General features: G+C 34.1%; 1 long non-coding RNA gene across 1 annotated transcript; it reads right to left on the reverse strand.

The window, feature by feature from the left end:
- Positions 1-8,295: 8,295 nt before the first annotated feature.
- On the reverse strand, positions 8,296-9,220 carry LOC128292836 (uncharacterized). The gene is made up of 2 exons (XR_008282784.1): positions 8,965-9,220; positions 8,296-8,720 (listed from the first exon to the last, which is right to left on the reverse strand). It is a non-coding gene; the product is annotated as an uncharacterized LOC128292836 (long non-coding RNA).

The raw sequence follows: 9,220 nt of genomic DNA on the forward strand, positions 1-9,220 counted from the left end.
TTCACCCTTATAACACTAAATCAATCATCATAAAATGTCATACATGAGCACACACATATTATAGGCATCAAAATAAATTTTTAATTATTTTTATGCCTCGGTTTTGTGGTCCCGAGACCACCTTCCGACTAGGGTCAATTTTGGGCTGTCACATGTACAATAAAATCACAAAAACATTCCAGACCACACGAATGTGCCACCAGCTCGTGTAGGGCACACAGCCGTGTGTCAGACCGTGTGTACCTAAAAATGCCTTATAAAAAAATAGATAATTCATTTTAGTAACACTTTTATCAGAAACAACCATTTACGACCACTTTAACCTATTCAAAAGCATTTAAGTCAAACCCAAATCATTATTGGAATAAAACATCCTAAGAATCTAACCAATATGCCATAATTAGCACCTCAAAACGCATTTCAAAGTTTACAAAATGACTATTTAAGACCTAAGACATCTTAGGTACATGCGAAGACTAAAAGAACAAACCAGCAATGTTTGAGTTTGAGATTGCCATTGGATGTTAAGTAGACAATCTGATCAATGAGTACCTAACCTGTGCACACAACAGAAATTAAATCAACCACTGAGTAAAATTTTAGTAGTATTCCTATAATCTGAATACTTAGACATTTTTTGTAGTCAAAAATTCATATTTCATTTTAATGCCATTCATTATTTACATATTAATTCTTATTTTCATTTCCTTTTTTTATCTTCATTAATACCGTACCCAAACTCGTACCTCTACGCGATTCCGACTAACATACCAAATTTGGCACCCAGTGCCTGACGAATAAATTTGTAATAATGAATTGTGCCCTGAGCTAGCTAGTAAAACCAACAAATGAGTGTGCCTAGCACTGGCCGGTATAACTGACAAATAAATGTGTCCTGCACTGGTCGGTAAAATCGAAAAATGAGTGTGCCCAGCATTGGTTGATATAACCAACAAATAAATGCACCCTGCGCTAATCGGTAAAACTGACAAATGAGTGTTCATTCATTCAAAACCAATGTTTCAATTTCATTTTAAAACTTCACCAATTTGTTCCAATGACTCTTTATACACTTTCCAAACAAAGTAACATATATATATAAGAATAATAATTGAAATAGCCAGATTATATAGACACCAACCTTTGAACATTATAACCGAACATACAAGCAACATAGTTTATAACATTCACCCACTTTATAATATTCTGACTATAGTATCAATGGACACTCGAATAACATTAATACTTTAAGAATCGCATAGTGTTAGAAAAAACTATATTTGAACAACCTTGAATTACGCTCGTTTATGCTTCCTCTCGGAACGATAATATAACAGAAAATTCAAGTAAAGCATTAAATCCACATGAAGCATATTAGATATAACCAGCTTTAGAAAAACACTTATTTAGCTATAATATCAGCAATAAAATCGACATAAACAATTATTTAATCCTAACATTTAATTTAACATAAACATAATAGAAATGTCCAGCTTTGGAAAAATACACTTATTCACCTATAATATCAGCATTAAAATTTACATAAACACTTATTTAATCCCAACATTTAATTTAACATAAACATAATAGAAATGTCTAGCTTGGACAACACTAAAAACATGCTTTAGATGACATTTAGAACATATTTTGGACAACATTTATACGTACTTTGACAGCATTTGAAACATACTTTTGCTAGCATCTAAAGCATATCAAATGTTACAAAAATAAAAACATGCTCTTGCTTAATCTCAATCCAATTTACATATATAAATGAATTCCATATAATTAGTTCAAAGTAAATCAATTCCTTTCTTAATATTGGACTGCAACAATAAATAATGTAAAATATCATATTATACAGAATTTAATAAACATTATCATATTTTTTGATTTATTCCTTTCACGTCAAAAATATTATATAAATAACAGTTCAAATAGTAAGCAAAATAATATAATAAAAATGCATCATTAATTAATAAAGTAAGTCCCATATGAACTTACCTGACAAATATAGTGGCACACTAAACGCTGAGGACTAATCCGCCAAAACTTTATATTTCCTCAACTATTCCCCAATTAGCTCAAATCTCAATCTATATAATAATTTATTTCAACTATCAGTCCCAAGTGTCTTATAACATTAATATAATGCATATTTCTTTCTATTAACATTTTTTACATTTTCCCTAAAATTTTGCACTTTATTTAATTTAGTCCTTAAAACTGAAATGGTTATATCTTTCAAATTTGAGCACCAATTCTTCAAAAAGATTTCAAATGCATCTTACTACAGCCCTCTACTATCAATAATTACAGAAAATTCATACCCATTTTGAAATATTTACACTTGGTCCTTAAATTCAAATCTAACAATTAAACTTTACGAATTAGTCTCTTTTCCAAATCTAAGCTTAAAAGTTAACCATTTAACACCAAAACTTCAAGCATTCAACTAAAGTAACATCCTCAAATTTTAATAATAACAAAAATTACAATAGGGATCAGCTAGCTTATAGTACCGGAATTACGAAAACATAAAAATTATTAAAAAAAAACACTAAATTACACTAACCATTTTGAGCTCAAACTTTTTGATCCCTAGGTTGCGTGTTCTCCCCCTTTCACTGCTGCTTAGAAACAAAAATGTTTCTTTTTCCCCACCCACCTCCGCCCAATTGCACTATATCATTTATTATTATTATTATTAATTCTTTACTTTTCCCTTTTTATTCTTTTAATAACTAAGCATTTATATATATATAATCCACTGCCAAAAAAAAATTAATGGTTAAATTTCCACTTTTAACCCTTTTATAATTTTCAAACTATATCCCTTTTATAATCGTACTTTTACCTCATATGCAATTTAGTCTCTATACTTAAACTGAACATTAAGTATACAAAATTACCTAACCAAAATTCAATTTGCTTAAAAATTAACTCCGCAAATATTTTTATTAAAAATATTTACGAGTTTGATTTATGAAAATGAGATCTCGATACCTCAATTTTCAAAACCACTGACTTTAGAATCGATACACTTATACTTTTACTAATTGTCCAATTAGCAAATGTATCCCATCAAAATTTAATATAAAATTACAATTAAATTGTAAATATTATTTAATAATATTTACTGACTTGGTTTATGGAAACGGGATCTCAGAATCGAAATTTTCAACTCCGCTGACTTTAATATCATTACACTTGTACCTTAATTTTCTATCAATTAAACAAAACGTCTAGACCAACTTTAATATGTTTCTATACAGTCTCATAAATATTAAATATTAATATCTATGAACACTTTTTGCGAAATTTACATTTTAGAACAATAATTTTTGACACCACCAGAAACTGAGTCGTTATAAATTGTATATTTGAATGTTGTCAATAAATAGCAATGAGATTTAATAGAAATGTGTCGGTTAATGATATGAAAGGAAGGATAAGTGAAAATTTTGTTAGATGTTGTGAGAGGAGGATCTTGAAACTATTCTACAAATTCCTAGTTTTGAAAAATCTCATCAAATTCACCAAGATGGAACTTATAAACAATGAAAACGTGGAAACAATGGTCACACTTTATTGTCGGAATCAGAGTGGCCACACTGAACCGATTCAGTTGTTTGCTTAGTTAGTTGATGTGGAGCCAGCTTAAGATTTTACTCCGTTAAGTGAAGAACATTGAGACCAATGCAAATGGTGAAGATGAATATGATCACAATGATCTTTTTTATCATGAGGTTAAAGATTATAGCGATCCTGATCTAGACGAGGTCCCAGATGATATTGACGATAAAGGCGCGAATGACACTAGAAATATTTACGTATCTTCAGTCGGGAACCTGAGTCGAGGCATTGTTATACATAATGATCTTGGGGCTTACATGTTAATCGTAGGTCTCGATACGATGCATGCATCCTAGTTCCCAGAGTATCCTAATGTATTACCTACTCACTGATTGGTCATTTATCCCGATCGTGAGGAGTTGTTCGAGGGTAAAAATTTTGCGACCAAGGAAAACTACGTATTTGCCATTAAGTGGTATAGCATGAATATGTCAGCTGACTACAAAGTCTCGTGTCTAAACTGACATTGTATATTGAGGAGTGTTGGAGGTCAACAGAAGGGTGCGATTGGCAAGTGAGACGCATTTATCCAGAGGTCGCAAATGTGGGATATCCATAAATTTGTTTGGCCTCACACATGCACTTCTACAAGTAAGATGCAAAATCACCGCAAATTTGATGCCAAAACTATCTTCAATTGTTTCAAGCCAATAGTGAAGGACATGTTAACCATTCCTATTTTGGTACTGATTGTTGAATTGCAAGAACAATTCCAGTACCGAATGTCATACAGGAAAGCACAGATAGCTAAACAAATGGCCATGGAATTGTTGTATGGAGATTGGGATGCATCGTACAATAAATTACATGAATGGATAATTGCTATGCAAGAGTATGTGCTAGGGACTGTCATTGAGTTATAGACACGACCTTATTACAGCCCGAATGACCAACTAAAATCGAAAAGAAGAATTTTCCACTGTATGTTCTGGATGTTTGATCCATGTGTGCGGTTCTTTCCCCACTACAAGTTCCTTGTGCAGGTTGATGGAACATGGCAATACAAAAAAATACAAAAATCCTACTTATTGCGGTTGCTTAAGATGGAAATTGAAACTTGCTTCTAATAGCGTTTTCCATTGTGGAGTTGAAGAATATGGAATTATAAGAATTCTTCCTGACGAACTTTCAGACGTATGTTGTTAGAGATGATAATATTTGTATCATATCCAATAAATCGAAGGGACTAATTATCATGATTAGGCATTTTGGCGTTCTGTGGAGATTCAGTTACTGCGTTTGGCACATCGCCTCTAACTTCCACCAAGACTAGAAGAATGCAGGCTAGCGAAAACAAGTAGTGAACATGAGTAAATTTCGATTTCAACATTTTTAAGTGTTCTTAACACTTCCACAAATTAATTTGAAAAGGTAATGTTTCTTTTCGGAATACGTACGCAATGTACCATCTAAAATAACATCGTTTCAGGCAAAGGCTGACCATGCTTGAGGGTGATATGCATAGTGAAATGAACACTCATTTTCGAGAGTGGTTGGGTACCATGGAGCTATGGCAATGGGCTCAAAGTTTTGATGATTGGTCGACTGTTTAACGTCACAACAATAATGTGCAAGCGTACACTATTGATGCAAGTATAGTAGAAGATATGAATTTGTCGGATATCGATTCCACAAGGATGGTTGCTTTTTGTCTATTAATGTCAATGCAATAATTAGATAAAATGAGATAAATTGTGAGAGTGGTTGTCGAAGCAATAAATTGAAAATAATAAGATAAAATATGATAGTGAGAAACTGGGATCTCTAACGTGAATATTCAACAGAATGCTAAGTGCTCACAAGGTAAAAAAGATAGGTGATTGTCGATACATTAAACTGTAATGAATATCTTACCAAGCTTAACTTCTATATTTAAACTAAGACTTAAACAAGCACATTAACCCCACCTTCTGATGATGGTAGTGGAACATTATTAAGAACAAGTGGATTAAATTCCTCTAATCCTTAAGGAACTTTCGTTTCATGCTTGTTAGCTTAAACTGTCACCACACCTTCCAATGTCAGTGACCGTAATAACACTTCCATGCTAAAAACATTCGAACACAAAGATTAAATCATAGAAGCAAGATTGAATAAAATAAATTTAAGCCCAGAAATAATGTGTACTTCCATACTAACGTGAAATCTAAAGTAATCACTAGTGTTAGAAAAGAAAAATAAAAGAAACAAGTGGAGAATACTATTTCTAGACAACTCGATTGAATCTATCTATTCCCTCTTGTGTTGCACCCAGGGCTCCTCGACAAGAGCTGGTCTGCGTCCTTTTCACGTCAGTTCACACGTCAGAACTTAAGCCACCATAGCCGAAAGCTTCCCGAGGTAAGTTGAATATGATGATCTAAAAAGCTCTCCCCTCTTTTCTTTTTTTTTTCTTTTGTGAATATTTATATATTTTCCCGAAATAGTCTAGGTGTCCTTTCATCAGAATCATGCTGCCTCTGTACGTACAAGTTAGTTATACCAGATTGGACAACTCATACATTTTTGTTCTTATCCAGACAGCTGTTAGATGCTGCGACAAATCTGGGTGCAATCTGGAATTACTTATGCAGCGACATCAGTACCAAAATATGACAAAATTAAGGATAAATAGGCTGAGATCCACTAAATTATAAAATGTAATTTACTGAACTGAAAATGCTAATATATGTGCTAAAGATAACTAAATGGTACAAATTAACCAAAAAGTAGGGAGAAAATATATATTCTTTCTAGTTCTATCAATGACGGGTCTCGATATGGTCATATAACCACCAACCTAGCAGAGGCGGTTAACTTCGTCTTGAAGCGAATGTGACATCTTCTAATTTCATATGTTTTCTCAACTACGTTCTATAGGTTGGCAACCTTAATGCCAAGAATGGGCCTGAAACAAGTAAACTAGATGGAGGCGAGACACGTATTTGTCGAGGAGGTCAAGAAGGCAATGGATGTGAATCGTTAGAGAGCAAGGTTGATGAATGTATAAATATATTCTCGACAATTAGAAGCTTTTTGAGTTATGGAGTCCATCGGCCATCTACTCAGTATCCCACCTAAGACCTACAGAGTTGATATCCGGAGCAAACGATGTGATTGCTAGAAGTTCCAGACACTTTATTACCTTTGTACGGACGTTGTTGCAGCTTTTGCTCACGCCTCGATTAATGTTGAAAAGTATATCGGTAAAGTATACACTCTAGAACACATATTGCATATTTAGGGAAATGAGTTTTCCATCTTACGTGATTTGTCTACATAGGAAGTGCCTTCACCGACTTTCGAGTTTGTCCCAGACAAAGGGTTACATAGAAAAATGAAAGGCTGCCCCCAGGTGTCCAAGATCCATGGTGAAAAGGACATAAGGGAGAAAATTGACCCCAAACTTTGTGGTCTGTACAAAACAGATGGTCATAATCAGACTGAATGCCCGTATCAAACCTATCATATTGGACAATCGTCTCGATTGAGTGGAATATGAATTAATGTACTCCATGTTTAAACTTTTATTATTATTATTATTATTTTTGTTATGATCAAATTTTCATATTTATATTTTAGGAATAGCATAAATATATTACATCTTAAAACAAAACGTTGGCATTATATTATTTTTAAAAAGCCAAAAGTTATGTTTTGAAATGTAATCTTTTTGAATGAATAATATTTATTAATTATATTTTTTCATTTTGTAATCATTAAAAATTAAAAAGATTTAAGACAATAATTTACTATAATTTAATTAATATAAACTTGAAATTTTAAATTACAATTACAAACTACATACAATAAAGATAATGTTACACATGCTAAAATTGATGGTTCAATGGTGTCGTCTGTAGGGTAAACCATTGTGGTGTCCAGCCTTGGCGTTGAGGGTGCTCGCAGCGATCATTGTTATCCTCACCCGAGACATCGTTCATAACATCCATCGGTGAACCTTGAGGTGCTAAACATACTCGAAAAATTGTATGTCCCAAAGGTTTTCCCAAGAAGGGTAGAGTACTCGCATGGTAATGGGTTGAAGATATCAAACATCATCGATGATCTCGGATCCGAATGATCAAAAATGGAACCAAAAATCTCTAATTGATATGTATAACCTGGTGAGCTCGAAAAACAATTATCTATCCCCAAATCCAGATGATAAGAACTAACTTTAGATTGTGTATAAAACTACTCGGGGTTGAGCTCGGGCTCGGGTTGAGGTGCAAGAGGTGGATGTGTCAGGCGGTGGTGTTGGTGCCCTCGTCATTGCATGTGTGGAAGGTCTAGCATTGATTGCCTACTAAATATGGTTTTCCATTCTAGATGTATCACCGTTGGTACTCTATCGAGGGCCGCAGATCAAATCAAAATCCATTCAAGGTCTCCGCTCCATCCGGCCGTCCGACAATATAAGATATTGTTGATGCTTTAATGCCCAATTCTTTGTTTATTTGCCCCTTTTGTTAATTATATGGACATCATCTAATCTTTGGAACATTCAGAATATCTTATTTACACTCGAATTGTCGCAGAACTCGATCAGCCACTCGACTATGAAAAAATTTAGCAGAGGTGCGTTAATGTACTACAAACATGAGTGGATATGAGCAAACAGAGGAATAACAGTCACAATGTCCGGGGCAGAATGTGACATCCAGACAAATTGTACAATTAAAAACATGGTTATAGTAACACGAGTCAGATAATATAAATAAAGTAATTACATATCATGAATATTAGAAAAAAATTACCCCCTCCCTGACGTGTCTCAATCGTCTATCGATAAATCAAAAGCATATATGACCTCGCAATACCCAAAGAAATACTCTATCTACTAAAAAAATTAAACTTGTTAGAATAAATTTTAATAAAAAAGTAAAATTCTTGATGTAATGCTTAAATTTTATCACCTATTTACAAGTGGGAAGATGTGTTTAGTGACTAACTGATGCCAAAAATGGAATCCTTTATAGTGCCTAGGACTGCAGCAATATCAGGCACCCACCTATGTCCATGGTACCGTGCTTTTTTCGCCTAACAAAGCTCACGATACTATGTTGCTAATACTGTTGAGCCTTAACTGTACGAACAGGCAACTGTCAAATCAAATAATAGAGGCAAGTACATCAAGTGAACCATCAAGCATGAGCACACCCCCTATCAGATGCATCACACATACTCAAGCGGCACACATCATCTCCCGTTCAGTGGCAGTACTTAGTAAAGTTTTGAAATTTCCCTTCAACCATGAAAATTTCAAACTCGTAAATTTATCTCCACCATCACTGAACGAGCATCCTAGTAAGTGATAGCAAAGTGATGTCGGTTAAAACACTGTACCTAGACTTGTGACTGCACTATTGTCGATTGGGAGCCCGAGTTGCAGTGCAACATCTTCCAAAGTGATGGTGCACTCCCCACACGGAAAATGAAATGTGCAGGTCTCCGGACACCACCGCTCGACCAAAGCGAATATCAAGTCGCATCTCAAATCGAACATGCAGATCAATGCCACTGATCCGAATCCGAATGCCTCCAAGTATGGCATAAGACGTTCATCTAGCCGATAGCCCAAACCATTGACTCGAGCCCTCAA

This window comes from Gossypium arboreum, chromosome 5 (assembly GCF_025698485.1).
Source record: "Gossypium arboreum isolate Shixiya-1 chromosome 5, ASM2569848v2, whole genome shotgun sequence".
NCBI lineage: Eukaryota > Viridiplantae > Streptophyta > Magnoliopsida > Malvales > Malvaceae > Gossypium > Gossypium arboreum.